The 18973-nt window shown below is 42.3% G+C and overlaps 1 protein-coding gene across 1 annotated transcript in view; it reads right to left on the bottom strand.

Moving 5' to 3' along the window:
• The window catches only part of LOC102000687 (uncharacterized protein C8orf59 homolog), a 42890-nt gene that overhangs the window by 1205 nt on the left and 22712 nt on the right, over positions 1-18973 (bottom strand). The gene's annotated exons all lie outside the window — the stretch shown is intronic.

Here is an 18973-nt window from a genome sequence, read left to right as displayed (position 1 = left end):
CAGGCAGATCTCTGGGAGTTCGAGTCCAGCCTGGTCTACAAGAGCTAGTTCCAGGACAGGCTCCAAAACCACAGAAAAACCCTGTCTCGAAAAACAAAACAAAAAAAAAAAAAAAGAAAGAAAGAAACATGTTTACTCTCTATAAATAAAAACTAGATACCCCTTCTTGCCTCACAACCTCAACCGCTTTTCCATGGTGCCAACCTGTAGGAAGCTTTGACATCAGGCTGCATTGAGGCATGAAGGAAATACAGTTCAATGTGACTTAATTTGCTGGTGTTGATTCAAACATCTAGACTCTGACCCTGAGCAGTTAATTTTAGCCATATATAAGCACAGTACAATTGGGTGGGGGGAGTTTCCTGATGTAATTGATTTAATCCCATGTATACAGAGCATGTTCACATTGAAACCCTTTACAAAGTACATATGGCCTCTTCCATAAGGGTTCTGTTGACTCAGAAACAATGCTCAAAGTCAGAGTCTAGGGAGAAAGACTGAGTAAGCACAACAGCCTGTGGGAGTCAGGCCCTACAGATAACACAGAAATTACCTAGGCTTTTATAAAGTACAAGTGACAGCTCCCACAAGGTTGCATTTTATTGCCTGAGAATCAAAGCTCAAAATCTATGGAGGAAGAGTCTGGGATAAATAACCATAATAGTCAGGGGAATTGGGGTGGGACCTGGCCCTGCAGATCGCAAAGATCAAGAGGTTATAAACTATATCCATTCCCATCTTTCCTGATGGAGAACAGGTAAACATCTCCTTCCTATGAACAGACAAGCCTCTTTGTTTAACATTCTTGGTTTCCCGAGTGTTGTCCGTGAGCACAAGGACCTCATGCCCTCTGAACCAGCATCTGTAGCTCTGCCCAACCTTGTGCTGTGTGATGCGTGATCGTTTGTTCAAAAGGTAAAAGTTCAATGGTTAGTGTTTTTTAAGTCAGAAACTTTCCATAGCATCAAAACAGCTTTGTCAAAATGTCCTCAGTTTCAAAATGGCCACATCAAAGTAGCCACATAAAGACCTCCGGGCCTGCAAAGAAAACCAAAGTGGAGCTTCTTGGTGGGGGACTGCAGGCCCCGCGGCTTCTGCTGGGACATGCTCTCTCGGTCCCACGGCTGCTAAGCCCACAGTACCAAAAGCTTCTTCCTGGCAGGTGACAACATGCAGAATCTCAGACCCCAATCTTTCACTCCTCACACTGCCTGGTGGCCATAGCTGATGACAATGCCTCAGAATTACTGAGAGTATTTTAGCTGCTCTCACCACACACACACACACACACACACACACACACACACACACACACACACCAGAAGAGGTAAGTTAATTTACCCAAAACTCGTTGAGAAATTGTTATGCCTAGTCTATATTGTAAATTCTGAGCATATAGGAGCTAAAGAGACAAGAGCGTATCCTAATACAGCTCACATTCAAAGGGGTGATAGAAAAAGGGGATAATAAGCAATAAAGCCTGGTGATAAGGGCTTGAAAAGAAGGAAGCAGGATATATCAGTCAGTTCTTGCTGCATAACAAACTACTCCAAAAACAAAACAACTCGTTTAAAATGATACTCATTTCATTCACAATCCTATACATGACTGAAACCTAAGCAAGGTGGCTCATTTGTCTTGCTATCCCAGGTGTTTATGGTCAGCTACAAAGCTGACTAATGACAGCTGTTCAAGACAGCCTTCACTCTGGGTTAGCCTGTCTCTTATCCGCCAGCTTGCTAGCCTGGCTTGTACACATAGTGATACGTAGGTTCTGGAGGGGGTAGAAATACAAACTTCAAGTCACAAGATTAGTCCAGACTCAAGGGTATGGAAATGACAACCTCTCAAGAGGAAAACTGTAAAGAGTTTGAATATAAGCGTTAGATCTGTGTGGCAACATGATGTTAGATGTCTGAGTCTGCTTACAGAGACAGAAAGCAGGAGGGAATGACTTCAGCAGAAGGGTCTGTTTATTTCAAACAGGGAGAAGCAGACACAGCAGAGGTAAGGGTGTCTGCTGAAGGGGAAGAGGATACTCAGGGTTTAGAGAGGCGGTTTGAGGAATGCACCTGCTGGGGATACATGCAAGTCTGCAGTTTCTCCCTCCTGGAGTTGTTTTGTCCAGAAAAGGCTATTTTGTCTTTAGAAACGGCCTTGTCCCAGCTGTCAGAACATGGGTCACTTTGGGTGACTATGTTTGGCAGAGATGGGTAAGGGGCTGGAATTTCAATCTAGGGCCCTAGTCAAGGTCTGGCAGAGTTTGTTCAAGTTATATTCTAACAATAAGGAGGCTGCCAGTTGGAGCCGTTAATGACCTTAGTGTAGAATATTAGCTGGAGGAGTGGTGGGGAGGAAATGGAATAGAGCTGCTTCAGATGAAGAACGGGGACAGCCTCTCTCAGGAGGTGACACTTATTCTCAGAATCGAAGTATGGGAAGGAAGCACCATGACAAGAAAGGCCAGGAAAGGGCATCTCCTAGGATTAAGTTGTTATAAAAGACACATTTTGGTAATAAAAAGCTCCTGCACACCCAACTGTAGGATCAGCATATATCCAGGAAAGGACTGGTTGGAAGTCACACAGGATAACAGTGTAAGGTTTTAAACTGTTCAGACTTTCACCCCCGATAACTCCAAAGGGTTTTAAATCCTTCAAAAAGTATGACTTCTAAAACAGGAATGTAGGGGATAAGGAATGACTGGAGAGATGGCTCTGTGGTCAAGAGCTCTTGCAGAGGACTGAAGTTTGATTCCCAGCACTAACATGTTGGCTCACAACCATCCATGACCCCAGTTACAGGAAATCCAACAAGCACACACGTGGTACGTATACACGCATGCAGCAAAAATAATTAAAAAATGAAAATACATTTTTAAAAAGAGAGATATAGACGTAAGGACTTTTTGTTTGCTTATATGTTTTGATTGATTGGAAAATTTAGGGGACAATGTAAAAGAAATTCCTTCCAAAGGAAAGAGGACCTCATGGATGCCTGTTACAGTGAGCTTTAGAGGGATAGGGAGAAATGGTATTTTTATTATTTTTTTAGAAATGACTTTTTTATGTATGAGTGCTCTGTCTGTATGAATGCTTACATTACAGAATAGGCCATTAGATCCCATTATAGATGCTTGTGAGCCACCATGTGGTTGCTGGAAATTGAACTCAGGACCTCTGAAGAGCTGTCGATGCTCTTAATTGCTGAGCCATCTCTCCTGCCTGAGAAATGGTATTTTTAGAAGAAGATTTAAAAAAATAAATGAAGAAAGAATTATCTGGTTTTATTTCATGTGTATGAGTGTTTTGTGTACATGTGTATCCATCCACACACCACCTGAGTGCCTGCTGCCCACAGAGACCAGAGAGACATACATCTATTCCCTAGAACTAGAGTTACAGATGATTGTGAGCTGCCATTTGGGTGATGGGAATTGAACCCTGGAGCTCTGGAAGAGCAACCAGCGTTCTTAAGGGCTGACTCGTCTTTCTGAGTCCCAGAAATGATACTTTAGGAAATAAGACATTGCAGAAGGAAAAAAAACAATTAGAAACACCAGGAAAAACAAAAGACTGTAAAGTAATGAATTGTTGTGATTGCCTGCTACATGGCTCTGCAGTAAACGACTTTACAGTCACTATAAACTATCTATTAGTATTGATAAAAATAAAGCTACATTGTAAAGATGAGAAGTGGGGCTAGAATAGGAATGAGCTCCTCATTTGTTAAGTAACTGGAAACTGTCTAAAACTGAGTGGTGGCTTGGAGGGGTGTACTTGGTAGGCTGAAGTACAAGGATCACGGCAGGTGGTGGTGGCACACGCCTTTAATCCCAGCACTCAGGAGGCAAAGGCAGGTGGATCTTAGTGAGTTCGAGGCCAGCCTGGTCTATAAAGTGAGTTCCAGGACAGCCAGGACTGTTACACAAAGAATTCCTGTGTCAAACAAACAAACAAACAAACAAACCAAGGGGGGAAAAAAAGGAAGGATCACCCGAGTCCTGGAGTTCAGGGTAAGCCTGGGAAATAGAATGTGATTCCATCTCAAAATTATCTAGGAATGACCCAAAGCTTTCTGATGTAAAGAATATAAGGCATGGCCCGCAGACGCTTCACACTGCTTGCTTTTCCTCAGCGGGCCCTCAGCTTAGGTGAGGGTGGACTTTCAAGGGCATCCCAGCTTTATGTCAGCCTTCCTTGCTTTTAGAGCAGTACAGACTCAGCTCCCCATCTCATCTGCAAATGTAGATGCCAAAGGATTTGTTCTGAATCTATTTCCCCTCTCTCAACAGCAGAAGAGAAGAGACCATGGCCACGGTTGCCTTCACAAGATCCCACCATCTTTTTTTTTCTCCCAAATTAAACGTTTCTCAGGCAAGTTATCACCCACTCAACAGTCCTCAAAGCCTGTTCCCTGGGAAAGCAGTGACCAAAGAAACATCACCCAGAAACTCGCCAGAACTGTGATGCCTCAGACTACCCCAGTCAGACACTGGTGGCCGAGGCTTTCGCAACCCTGCAGAAAAGTGATGCCTGCATGTCTGTCCTGTGGTATCACCAAGTGGGTATGGTACACATCCCATCCCTGGCTTTCCTCAGGGATAGGCTGTGCCTGCTAGCTGCTTCCATGAAGGTGCAGCTACCACCTAAGCCAGAGCTCTTTCCTAGGCTAGCTGGAGCCTGCTTCAGCCAGTCCCGGAAACCATATAAAACAGAATTTTATTGGCTATGTCACACGTAGATCTGTTTTATCCATCTTATATCCCTCTTAACTTAAGGGCCCTGCCAACATATCAGAACTACCACCAAAATAGTGACTCTTCTGTCAGAGTTATCCTTCCTCCTTGGCCCCTCAGCACCATGCCACAGTTCTCTCAAGCCCCCAGCCTTCATCTTCTCCCTGAGAGATGTGATGCTCAGATAAGTTGTGCTGTGGTTTAGCATGGTTCATCCTGGCCCTGGGCCCCCCGCTACCACCTGGCTGCTTTTCTGCTCTGTACCGGAGCATGATGAGCCCCTCAGATAACTCCAGACGGGGGTCATGGGCTTACATCATTTCCTTAGATGGGAAACAAACAAACACTAGCCTAATTTCCAAGCTCTAGATACGGAAAGATTCCTATGGGAGTGTGCCTGTTAGACTGAAATGAAGCTTTGAGAAGGACAGGAGGGCGGCTCTCGGAGTCAGGAGCCTGGCCCTGGTACAAGCATGTGGTAGACTTACTGACTTCTCTCTTTCATCTTTGCCCCTACAGTCTTGGGGGCTTCATTCCACTTGCTAAAAGGTGTGTGGGTGTTAAAGTCACGCTGTGGAAATAAATTATGCACAAACACACACCACAGCTTCTTTTTATCCTTCTATGTGAGCGACGTTTTTGTGACTTTCTAGTTCTGTAGGCCCCTGCCTGCTTTTTGCAATGTCTAAGAGAAAAGAAACTCAGTTCCCACCAACCAAAAACAGAAGAATATCTAAATTTTAAAATGTGAAAAAAAATATGAAAAGTTTTTGAACAAGAAAAGAAAAATATCTGAAAAGTAATAATTGTGGGTCTGGGGGATTAGTGAGTAAACCACTTTATATGCGTGTGAACCTGAGATCAAACCCTTAGCACCCATATAAATGACAGAGGTGTGGTGGCTCTCCTATAAACTCAGCACTCAGGAGTCAGAGACAGGTGATCCCAGGGCAAGCTGGCTAGCTGGCTAGCTGAATCAGTAAGTTCTGTGTTCAAATGAGGGACCCTGCCACAATATATAAAGTGAAGGGTGATTAAGGTCAATTTCTGGCTTCCATATCCACACAAACACATATATGTGTTCAACTGCGTGCATGCAAGCATGTGCACGCACACACACACACACATACACACACACACACACACACACACACATCCATGTTCATCCCCCACACACACAGAAGTAGTAATCATGAAAGCAGAAATATGTGTTCAACAAGGATAGTATTTTCATCTTTCACATAGGTAACTTGTTTTGAGTTTAGCAGTAAATATTGGTGGTGAGAAATCAAGTATGCTCACCAACCCCTAAGAATGTGAAAATTAGCCCTGCCATATTAGAAAGGACTATGACAACATCTGCTAAAATGTACAGTTGTCTCTCCTTGGCTCACAGAATTCCAACAACGTCACATGTATGACAGCAACCTACATGTTGCTGATAATGGATAATCACCAGGAGAGGATTACATAAATCATAGTACATTAGTTCCATAAAATGCCATGCAGCAGGACCAGGATGATGTTTTTCAACTTATACAAGCATGGAAAGATCCCTATGGTTTTGAATGATCAAAACAACTTGTCTATCATATGCTCAATATACTGGCATTCTCAATAGCAAAATCAACCTGTCCGGGAATATATTTGTTGGGGTTTCTTTTCCTCTTGCTATAATCAAATACCCTGACAAAGTCCACTTAAAGAGAAAGTACTTTTTCTGGCTCACAGTTCAAAATGAAGTCCATCATGGTGGGAATATAAAGGTGGCAAAAACTTGAAACACATGGTCACATCAAATTCACTATGACCAGGAGACAGCAATGAATGAATGAACACGTTATGCTAATGAGCAGATCACTTTTTCCATTTATACAGTCCAGGGAACGATCCCACCCGCCATTCAGACAGGTCTTCCCACATCAATTAGCAGCATACAGGTGTGTTTGGAGAGCCATCTCCCAGGTGATTCTAGACTTTGTCAAGAATTAATACAAAACATTAATACAAACCACAGTAATTTATTTGTTTATAATGGTACACAAAATGCTTTGAGAAGGCTTCAGACCAAATGACTACAATGCTCACCTCTAGGAAGAAGTCAGGGTGGTGGTGAGAGGCAGTAAGGAAGAGTTTGGCTTTGCAATCATTGATATTTTACTGTGAGAGTATCCTGAGAAATAAGTTGGCAAAACTGTGTGTGCAGTATGGGATGTTCAACACAATGACACTGAGCATTTTAAGATTCCAATAAGTTTTCTATCTGTTCGGCAGCATCACAAAATCTGAAATTTGTTTTAAATACTAAGTAGATGTTGTTCTTTAGAAAGTTGTTATAAAAAACCATCCCATTTGTTAATCTGTTTTTATGTTAATCTGTCCTGATACTTAAGAACAAAGATCAGTTCTCTGCACCCAACCATAGGCACACACACACACACATAAACATGCACATGACAGAGACCATAACTCATCCTGGTGTTGTGATTTCCACATGCTGACTTTCAGGATGTCTAAACCACATCCAAGCAGGCCTGGATGATTTGCTGATAGCTTACTTTCCAAACTTCCGTGCCACCTGACTGTCAACTCATAATTTTAGAGCTGATGAAACGCAGAGACACCTGACTTGATGGTGGGGCCTGGACTGTGGGTGTCACCTGACAGCCAGGAACTTGGCTTCCTGACCCCAAACCACACACCTTCCATGTGGCCTTGTGAGTATATGTTTTTCTAGCTTCCTAATTCATGCACCTCACTGCTGCTTGACACAATGACAGGGAGATTTGGAGGAAAGCCAAAGACAGAAGGACTGGAGAATTGTTGGCATAACCATAGCCATACTCTCAATGAGTTGAGAAGAACCAAATGGCCTCAACCACTGGTTATGTGATGACATAAATGTCACCTCGAGTTCTCCCTGACCTCAGGGTGATCACTTTTCTCTGGGATAGACTTTTATTTCAGTAAGATGGAGACTTTGAGGCTCCCAAGTGAGAGAAACTTTATATTCTCTGCCATGCTTTCCCCAGACTTTACTCACACTGATTCCTGGCACCTTCCCCCAATAGAAGTGTTTATCAAAGATTAGGCAATTTCCAACTCAACACAAGCGACATTTCTATTAAATGTCCAGTGGGAGCTGGGTCATAGCCCAGGCAAAACTTGGAAGCCCAAGATAGCATACAACTACTTACTTCACTGAGACACTGGCGGCATTTTCTAAGAGGAACAAAAGAGTACGAAAACAAGGACCAAGAGACCCTTTGGATATAGTATGCCAGACACTGCTTCCTCCATAGCCTATTCTTAAGAAAGGTGAAGAATCCCCAACGAGACAGATAATGACAATATGCATGTCACATTATTGAGCAAGAGCTTCCCAGGGCAAATGTGCTGTAAGAGACACCTGGAGGCCTGGTGAACCGCAGGACGGTTTGGCCAATATCCTCCATTCTAAGTAGTGTCAGCATTGCCCACCAACAGTGGCCTCTGTGTCCAGTCCCCACTTCCTGCTTATCCCTCTTCCTACACTTTATTTAGCTCTCTGACACATGGCCTGCTAGCCTGAGCCATTTGTCTCTTCTCAGTGGCTGTGTCTCTTTGCTCTGGTCTCCTGATCAGACTTTAATAGGAGGATCTTATTAAAATACAAATTCTAGCCAGGCATGTAGGTAGCACATGCCCTTAAGCCCAGCAGTTGAGAGGCAGAGGTAGGTGGATCTCTCTAAGTTCGAGGTCAGCCTGGTCTACAGAGTGAGTTCCAAAACTACCAGGGCTACACAACAAAACCCTGTCTTGAAAAAACAAACAAACAAAACAAAACACCGTGTTCTGAGTTGACCAGTGTTGGGTGGAATCTGAGTCTCCCTTCCCATAAGCTTCCAGACAATGCCCATGATGCTGGACCACAACCATGCTGATCAGCAAGACAGCCGGATGCGTGGGAATGAGGTCTCCCTCAAGGTAGCCCTCCTAAACAGAGAGGGGTTAGGGGTTTGGGCAAGTTGCTCCTTTGTTTAGCTATAAAAGGGAATGCTACCATTTAAGTAAAGCTGTATTTGGAACTTTTCTGAATCTATGCATATAGTTATATATTCTTATTCATCTTTCTCCTTATTAATGAACAAACGTTCTCCCCACCTCTGTCTCTGTCTCTGTCTTTGTCTCTGCCTCCATCTCTCTCTCTCTCTCTGTGTGTGTGTGTGTGTGTGTGTGTGCGTGTGTGTGTGTGACAAAACATTTCTGGTAAGTGTGAGAATCGGAACTTGGCTGCTAATTCAGATGCTTCTAAGACTGTCCCACCTTCTCGGGAGCCAGAATGATTTATGGTTTGCCACCACCACGCTGTGAAGATAGTGGTTTCCAGCAAGTTTCACTTGTGCAGCCCTGAACTTCAACAGAAAGCTGGGGAAAATCCACTTGAGAAAAAACTGCTCCTCCTGAGCCTCATCGCCACAGATCTCCAGGGCACGCGGACAGTGCCACTCTTAAGGGTTGGCACTTATCTTCAGCAAAGTCTTCTAAAGCCATCCGAGCAATACTAACCTTCAAATCTCATTTAATTCCCGTCCCTCGGGGTGATTCTTCAGGAACAGCAGATAGACAGACTAACACAACAGGTTCCCAGGGGAAATTCTGAATAGGGACATTTACAGGGACTGTTAGCAACTGCCTTTTCAAGGAAGTAAGTAGTCTTTTATTTTCATCCATCCTCATATTATTCAAATTTTTCTATATTAAATATGTATCATTCTCGCTGTGCTCCAACCTCTCTGGACTTCTGTGTCTGTTCAATCATTGATTTCTTTCTATCATAGCTCAGTTTCTATTAATTGATATATATAGTGTTTATTCTTTTGTTGTCTGACTTCTTTTTATGTATTCATTTTTTACCATTTATGTTTTGTTTTTGAGACAGATCTCACTATATATTTGGCATTCTGTTCAGGTCTTTGTGTGGACATGTGTTTCTTTCTTGGGTAAAAAAGCAATGGAGAAAGTGGGACCTACAATGACCTTTTTTAACTTTTTGAAAAACTGCTGTTTTTAGATAACGATCATTTTTATATTTCTACCAGTGGTGGATGGATTTCTTCCTGCTTTTCTTTTTTTTTTTTTACATAGGGACTAAATGAATACATACTATTGTAAAAAGAATCCCCCAATACAAGAATATACAGAGTAAGAAAAGTCCCTTTTATCCCATCTCCCTTCTAGTCCCTCATATTCTCTAGCTTGATGTGTGTGTGTGTCTTTTCTTTATAAGCAATGGTCAGTGTGTGTGTGTATGAGAGATTGTATGTGTGTGAAGTTGTGTGTGAGACAGATTGTATATGACTATGTGTGTGATTGTGTGTGTGAGTGTGTGTGAGTGTTGTGTGTGATTGTGTGTTTGTGAGTGAATGTATATGTGACTGTATGAATATGTATGAGAAATTATACGTGTGTGAGATTGTGTGTGTGAGAGAGATTGTGTGTGATTGTATGTGTGAGTGTATGCGAGTGTTGTGTGACTGTGTATTTATATGTGTGAGAGATTGTATGTGTGTGAGAGAGATTGTGTGTGTGATTGTGTGAGTGTGAGTGTGTGTGTGTGTGTGTGTGTGTGTGTGTGTGTGTGTGTGTATGCATGTAAACAGAAGCCTCTGCTGGGTAAGCCACAGAAAACAGTCAGACACTCTGCCCGAGGACCGGGTTTCATTCTGCAAGTCCCACCAGTGAGAATAAAGTCACCTTTTCAGGCCAACTGTAAGTCCCTTACTTGGTAAAAAAAAAAAAAAAAAAAAAAAAGGAGGCTCTCAGGGGATTAGTCATCTGAAAAGGGCAAAAGGGCTTCAACTCTTCAACTTTCAGCTTTGAAGATGAGTAAACTTCAAAGTCCTTACCATTGAGTCAGAAAATTCACCACATGTGCCAATGTGGTGAGAGAACCTACTGCTTCGTGTTAAACAATGTCACCCCACTCGTCAGCCCAACACCTTGTTTTCTGTCTCCCCATACTCGTATTTTCTAATTTTTAAAAACTAACAATGCTCCTAGGGCTACAGTGAACAACCCTCAAAAAGTCCCAAGGTTAAATACCTGCCTTACATAAAATCGGGACTTTGATACGACAGAGTTGTATGCCCCACATTGAACATTTTATCATGAACTTGGTTTTGCATTACGGAATAGCAACTCGAAAGACAACTTCAACCCAAACTTTAACTGCTACTGGCTTACAGTACTTCACATAGATATATGATTTGTTTTACCATTTCCTCTTGGTGACACATTTATACTAGTCAATTAAGATTTGGAGTAACACTAGCGGAAAAATTGTTTCCATACACCCACATTGGTAATAGGTGGAAATGGGGTTCTGATGGCAGCATTACAATGCAGTCACACACTGTGACCCCCTTTAGTTTATCTTCCTGCAATAACATCTTTGTTGATATTTTGAACTCAATACTTTATGCCATTTTCGTTTCGCACTCACCCTTAGACTTCAACCTTCAGAACACATACAGACTTTGTGCTCAGTACTTAAACTCATATTGTCAGCTAATACCTGACAACATTTGTACACAGCTCATTCCCAAGGTGGCTTGGATGTCACAGTTCATTTCACATGTAATGTCTAGCCATGTGATGTATGCAAAAATTACCCTAGAGACATTGTGTGTGTCTCTTTATTATTTAGCAAAACAACTTTCACTTGTAAAATTAATAATTATATTTAATCATCATCTGATAGTCAACATATCATTCAAAGTCTCCAGATATCTTCCAAATGTCCTTTCTAGCTTCTTTATCCAAACTAGGAACCATTCCCCAAACCATTGCATCTTGCTGTTTTGTCTGTTCTTTATCTTCTCTTTCCTTTCTTCCTTCACCCACTCCATTTTCTTTTCTTCAGCAGTGGAGATTGAGCCCAGAGCTTTGTAAATACTGAGCAAACTCTCTACTACTGAAATGTCCCCAGGCCCTCCTTCTCATTCTTCAGTCCAGACTCCAGTATCTATATCTTTACTGCAATCACTGGGCCAGTAGCTACGGAGGCCCTGCTTTGCTGACTGGTGGTGTGCTTCAGTATGTTTCTCTCTTCCTATATTTCCTAGGTGTTTCACCTACAGGTAAATTATCCCCTAGTCACGCATCTTTAATGAAACAGAATCACAGGTGATACTCAGCACAGATTGTACTGCTCCACGATTGCACTAGGGAGTGTGCAGCCTGGTCCACTTGTTGTATGATTCTGTTTCATGTCATGCTGTGTTACTTTGGCACTATATGTCCAGGTCCCAGCAATTTGTTAGTACTTGCCTGGGTCTGCCTTCCTATTAGCCAATACAAGGTCCTGAGGCACTAAGTCAGCTCTCCTTTTTTAGGTGGCATTCTGGCAGAACAGAGCTTGATCTTGTCCCACCGGGCTTTAGATTACCTTGAAATGTAGTTTCCTCTCAAAAGGCATCAAATACACTTTTCATGTACATTACATGCTGTCGGAGTTGATATGAGCTGCCTCAAATGAATTTTTTTCTTTTATGTATCATTGCAGACTTATGAATTACATACTCAATGAATTTATTGAGTTCTTCTTGGATCTCAAGATGATACTTTCCTCACCAAAAGCCAGTGCAGACAAAATTAAGTTAATGTAAAACCAAGTTTCACAACAAGAAATGTCCCAAGTATAACAGGAGGCATTCTAGAAAGAGGAAGCATGCCTTTCTCAGAGGCCTATAGTCAAATCATCTAGCAGAGTATCCAACACTTATTTTGTGAGAAAGTTTTATCATCTCTTGTCACAGAAATCATAAACACTTTATATATGTGTATATATTTATCAACATTTCCATAGTGTTGGTGTATTTCATGTATGCCTTAATAAAATTCTTCCTACTCCAATGTGGACCAGAGAAGTCAAAAGTTGAACATCCCTGAGGAATATCATTACTTTCTGCCTGCATCAAGCTACAGAGGAATTCCCCATCTGAAGGAAGGCTGCAAACAAGGCTGGATCTTCCCTAACCACCATGACTGTTCAGACAGAGAGCAGGGAAACTCAAGCTCAAGTTCAAAGCCACTTGGCTGGCCCATACTATAAGAAGTTTCCAAGCCACAGAAACCAATTTTTTCAAAGTTGCAGTTTGACCCTGTCTTGCCCTTCTTCTTTCCCACATAACAAACAGAAGCACCAGAGAAACAGCATCCCTTCTAGATGGTTCCTCTAGTAAGACATCATTTCCTCACTGTGGCTTGAGGGAAAAACACTGCAGAGACCCAACATTGTCGTTAAAACACCAGAATCCTGTCTCTTGCACACCCTGCATGCCCTGATGGGTTTCGGTTTGACTGCCTTGTGTCAGTCACCTCTGCTCCCTTCCCTAAGGAGGTTGCCAAAGACAGGCCACAGCACCACAGCACCTCGCCTTGTACGTAACTAAGGTCTGTTCTATCATCCTGAAACAAGGGCGAAGCATTCTCTGGCGCATGGTTCCATGTTTCTGGTATTAGAGCTGGGGATTTGGAGGCAAAACAAATTTATGAGTTTCTTCAAAGGAAAAGCAAAGTGTAGGATCAGTGTGCTTAGATTTATAACTCAGCACCCATCTGTCTCACCACTGTGACACCAATCCTCAGGTGGTGCTCGGCATGTATATCAGGTATGCAGCGTGCATTTGTACAAACTAACAAACTTGTTCACCTAAACTCCTTAACCAGCCCTCTGGGTTATTTTTTCTCCAGTCAAAAAGTGAGCTCTGTAATAAAGGTAATAACCACCAGGTGGGAAATAAAATATTTTGGCAGGGGCTGGCAAGATGAACCAGCAGTTAAGAACATTTTCTGCTCTTGCAGAGGACCCAGATTTGATTAACAGAACTCAAATAGCAATATGCACCCCAATTCCAGGGTATCCATGTTCTCTTCTGGCCTCTGAGGGTACCAGGCAGTCATGTAATACAAATACATACATGTAGGCAAACACTCATGTGCGTACAATAAAAATAAATTGAGGTATTTGACAATGGCACTGCACAGCTTTCAGCTTCTCTGAGTAGGTTTCCTTTTAGGTAAGAGATGAGTACATTCCTTTTTTTAAAATTTATTTATTTATTAAAAATTTCCACCTCCTCCCCTCCTCCCATTTCCCTCCCACTCCCTCCACTCCCCCTCCCTCTCCCTTTCCAGTCCTAAGAGAAGTCAGGGTGCCCTGCCCTGTGGGAAGTCCAAGGTCCTTTTCCCTTCATCCATGTCTAGAAAGGTGAACATCCAAACAGACTAGGCTCCCAAAAGGCCAGTACATGCAGTAGAATCAAAACACAGTGCTATTATCATTGGATTCTCAGTCAGCCCCATTGTCAGCCACATTCAGAGAGTCCAGTCTGATCACATCACATGCTCGTTCAGTCCCAGTCCAGCTGGCCTTGGTGAGCTCCCATTAGATCAGTCCCACCGTCTCCGTGGGTGGACGCACCCCTCGCGGTCCTGACTTTCTTGCTCATGTTCTCCCTCCTTCTGCTCTTCATTTGCACCTTGGGATCTTAGTCCAGTGCTCCAGTGTGAGTCTCTGTCTCTATCTCCATCCATTGGCGGATGAAGGTTCTATGGTGATATGCAAGATATTCATCAGTGTGGCTATGGGATAAGGCCAGTTCAGGCACCCTCTCCTCTGCTGCCCAAGGACCTAGCTGGGGACATCTCCGTGAACACCTGGGAACCCCTCTAGAGGCAAGACTCTAGCCAACCCTAAAATGGCTCCCTTAACTAAAATATCTTCTCTGCTCCCATATCCACCCTTCCTTTATCTCAACCATCCCATTCCCCAATCCTCCCCTTCTCCCTTCTCTCTCCCCATCTCCCCTTCCCCCCACCCAACACCCTCCCCCATGCTCCCAACTTTTGCCCAGCGATCTTGTCTACTTCCAAGATCCAGAAGGAATACATTCTTTCAGGTTATACAGAAAGATGAAATTCACAACGCCTTAGAAAATCATGAACCTCGAACTAGTTGTCTGTATTAAAAACCAAGGTGAGCGTCTTGTTATCAGCGTGTCTACTGAACTGTGATTTTGCTCCTGGCATCACTGTAGAAACACATGCATAAACATACCCTTGTATGTACAGTACACTCGTATAAACTCCATCAAAGCCAGGTTGCATCACTGTAGAAACACATGCATAAACGTATCCCTGTATGTACAGTACACTCGTATAAACTCCATTGAAGCCAGGTTGCTCATCAGACTTAACTTTTTTAATCTACCCTTCACCTTTTCTCTGCACACATTAATTGATCTTCCCCCTCGGGCTAAGAGAACACCTTTTAGGAATCAGCCAGGTTCCCTTGGCTTCTGACCCAGAAAATACAAAGGTGCAGCAAAACAAAGAGTACTTTGGGGCTTCCTGGAGGTTTATATCGGAACCATTGTTCTCAGTTTTACTCATCATCCACCCTCTCGCTTAACATTAAAAATAAATCCCTTTTTAAACTTTTGCCCTCTGAAGGTTTGCCTCTGACAGGGTTTTGTTCTTTCATTTTGCTTCTTTCACAATAACTACAGTGCCCGCAAGCAGTCTCGGTGCTGACATTAGAGCAGGGGTTAGCCCCACTCCCCAGGTCTGCTCTAATTTCCTGGAAGCTGCCCCTGCCTCCACACTGAGAACACTTCACACCCTGCTATGTGCTGGACTCTGCTCAGATTTGTCACTTTCTTTCATATCTTGTCTCTAAAAATAATCTCCAGTAAAAGCACAGAAAAAAAAACATGTTTAGAGAGAGTCGAGTGGAAACATGCTGGTGGGAGACGCGTAACCTGAAAATCTCTCCAACAATAGGAATAAAGAAAAGTAATTTTTCAAGACTAAGGAGAGAAAAGTGTCAATGGTTCCTATGAAGTGAGAAATTCAGCTATCGTGTGTTTATTGTAAAGACCCTGAAAACTGAGTCTCCTTGCTATGCCATTGCAGAAGACCTGATAAGGACAGCATTCCCTACAAGCCAAGCACAACCCAGCAGGACATGTGACCCAACCTCAAAAGACTGTATTTCATATGCTCTGAAAATAATATTGGGGTTTTTCTCAAAAATGTCTGATTTTGGCCTAATTGTTAGGACAAAATATAAGGCAATAAAAGAGAGAAAAAATGCCTCCTGAAGAGAACATCACAACCCTATTAAGAGAAAAGTAGGTTTTTCACACTTCTTGATGGCATTATTTCCATTACCTACGAAAGAGCATTTATTCCATCAAAGATAATTGGATAAACAGAATGTGCACCCACAGTGGTGTTATACTCATCCATAAACAACAAAGTCAGGTTTGGAGGCACAACTTTGTGATCCTGGCACTAGAACGGCTGAGGCAGAAGAATTTCTGAAAATTCAAGGGCAGCACGCTACATAGTGAACTCCACGGTGTCTGGTCCCAAGAAATCTCTTTTCCCAACATCTGGCATTTAGACAAAAGCCAGTACCCAACTCAGCAGCATGGGAAAAATAGTCCCTATCTGCTAAAAGGAAGAATTCTCCTCATCTCTGGCAAAAAGGACCTCTGGCTCTTTACTTAAAAGCCTGTGGTGCCTATGAGCATTTCAAGCTCTATGCTAGCTTCTAGGCTCCTTCAGTCTCTATCCAAGATACACACTTCAAAATCCTCCCTCCTACCTTACAGATTCCTCTCCTCCAAGGTACTTGTTCCCAGTAAGCCCTGAAACCCCACGCCCACAGCCCACACCCATGCCCCACACCCCAACACCCACACCCCAACACCCATACCCCACACCCACACCCCACACCCTGGCTTCTCTCTGTTTTGCTGACTCTCTGCTTTCCTCAACGAAAGCCTTGGTGGTTTGGAATAAACTTTTCCCATTTAGCCAAAGAGTACTATTTGGGTTTCTTTACTGCATCCACTTCATTCACACAGCAATGTAGACCTCATAACAAGATCTTGTGTCTACCTCTACCCCAAAGAAAAATAACAAAATCATGTATGTCGTTTGTAGGAAAATGGTGGAACTGGAGAGCATCAAAATGTGGCAGACTTACAGAAACCTACACCACATTTTCTCTCATAAACAGAACAGACTTTAAAATGGACATTGGTGTAGAAAGTGTTAAAGGGAGAGAAAGAAGCTAGGGAAAGAGAAAGGGGGACCACAAGACAATAATGGGTATATATGATCAAATAAGCGCACTGCGTGTCACTATGAAACCCTTCATTTTATGTGACCAATATACAATCAAAAAACAAAACAAACAAGCAAACAAACAAAAACAGCCGGGCAGTGGTACTGCACACCTTTAATCCCAGCATGTGGGAAGCAGAGGCGGGTGAATCTCTGAGGCCAAATTGGCCTACAAAGCTAGGTACAGGGAAGCCAGGGATACACAGAGAAACCCTGTCTCAAAAGCAAAAACAACAACAACAACAACAAAAAAAACCATTGAGGTGGACTGAATTATCATACGGGTCCAAGGTTCTTCACTTAGCTCTTGCAACTAACACATGCTCTTACACACAGGCACTCATGTCCTCACACGCTCTCACATTCACACCCACAGATACTTACACACATACATATATCGTTTTCCTTTTATATCTTTGGGGACTGGTTCCAGAATCTCTCTCTCTTGGATATCCAGATCAGCAGGTTCTCATTTTGTGTTTATGTTTTTTAAGAAAAAAACTATTGCTTGCTTTAAGCAGTTTGGCCATGGTGATGTAGGTCAGCAGTATTTCTCCTCCCATCTTTGGGATTAACAACAGCTATGAGCCATCATATGGGTGCTGGGAATCGAACCCAGGTCCTCTGGAAGTGTAACCAGTGCTCTTAACCACTGAGCCATCCCTCCAGTCTGATCAGCAGGTTCTCAAATCCCTTATATAAAATGATGTAGCAATTGCAATCACATTGTCCCTTGAACATTTTAAATCGTCTCCAGGTTACTTATGATACCCACAATACATAACTCTTTCCATAGCATTTATGCAGTACCTAAGGCAACATAAATGCTATGGAAACAGCATTGCTTAGGGGATAATAATAGGGAGAAAAGTCTGTATCATATCAGTTCATTATAGATATAATTTTTCAAATATGCTTGATTTGAGATGGGGTAGTCCATACATTAGGAGAGCTATATATGTATTTCCCATTACATACATATATACACATAGGTGTGTATATATACACACTATATATACAGATATATATTCTTTAGTCATACTCTTGCCATAATTTCTCATAAAAATTTTTACTATCAATTACAAATTTTAGACTTTACAATACATCTTTATTTTGTCTCTGTTAGAATAACAGTGTAATTCAGAGGTGGAGCGTGTGCTTAGCATACACAAAGCCCTGAATTTAGTTTCTAGCCTTACCCAGCAAAAATAAAATTCGTCATGATATCATGATTATTAGAGCATACCAGAGTCATGTTTTATAGTTATTTTATAATAAATGTCATTCTATTTCCAATTTCTGAAATTCTTTTTCAAGAACGAGTCTTAGTTCAGCTCTTTACAATATTTTATGTACTCTGTGTAATGTTCCCTTTGTAAGATCTATATTCGTTCATTGTTTTTCTTCAGTTGTCGATGAGAAAACTAGTCCATTGATTTTATCAAAGTAAACAAAATTCAGAGGCAACACTCAAGGCAAAGAGGACTGATTTGGCAAAAACAACAACAAAAGGATTAAAGCTGGGGCATACTACAGGCTAAGTGTCTCCTGTTATACCCAAAGAACAAAGGTAAGATTTGAGTTTATTAAGGAAAAAGAAAAGTGACTTACAGTGTTTTCAAAGAAAGTCCATGGCTCTTGCAGTGTTTTGGGGGGAGCCAAGAGTTCTGACTGACCAAAGTTGTGGTAACAAGGTAGAATCAGCCTCCTAATACCCTGCCGTCTCACCGGATGGGGCTTGAGAGACAGTGAACCGGTGTCCTCATAGAAGTGGTTAGCTGTCTCTGTTCTGCTCACTCTCCCGGGATACCTTCAGCAGGATCTGACAACCTGATTAAAAACAATACTGTTGGCATAAATGAGAGGCCTAGAGAAAGCAGGGTGCCACTTTTGGTCGGCATGAATAAATTAGAATTTATTTTACTAGATTTTTATGCTGACTAGGACACAATACATAATCTCTGCAGAGCATCAACAGCCAAGTGGGAAGGGATTGCTTTCTACAACAGCTCACATATATCATTGTAGCGTTATATCCAGGGGAATCAAGAGCCT

This window comes from Microtus ochrogaster, chromosome 5, assembly GCF_000317375.1.
Source record: "Microtus ochrogaster isolate Prairie Vole_2 chromosome 5, MicOch1.0, whole genome shotgun sequence".
Classification (NCBI taxonomy): domain Eukaryota; kingdom Metazoa; phylum Chordata; class Mammalia; order Rodentia; family Cricetidae; genus Microtus; species Microtus ochrogaster.
Note: the sequence above shows the minus strand (reverse complement) of the source record. Positions and strands in the feature narration are given on the sequence as shown.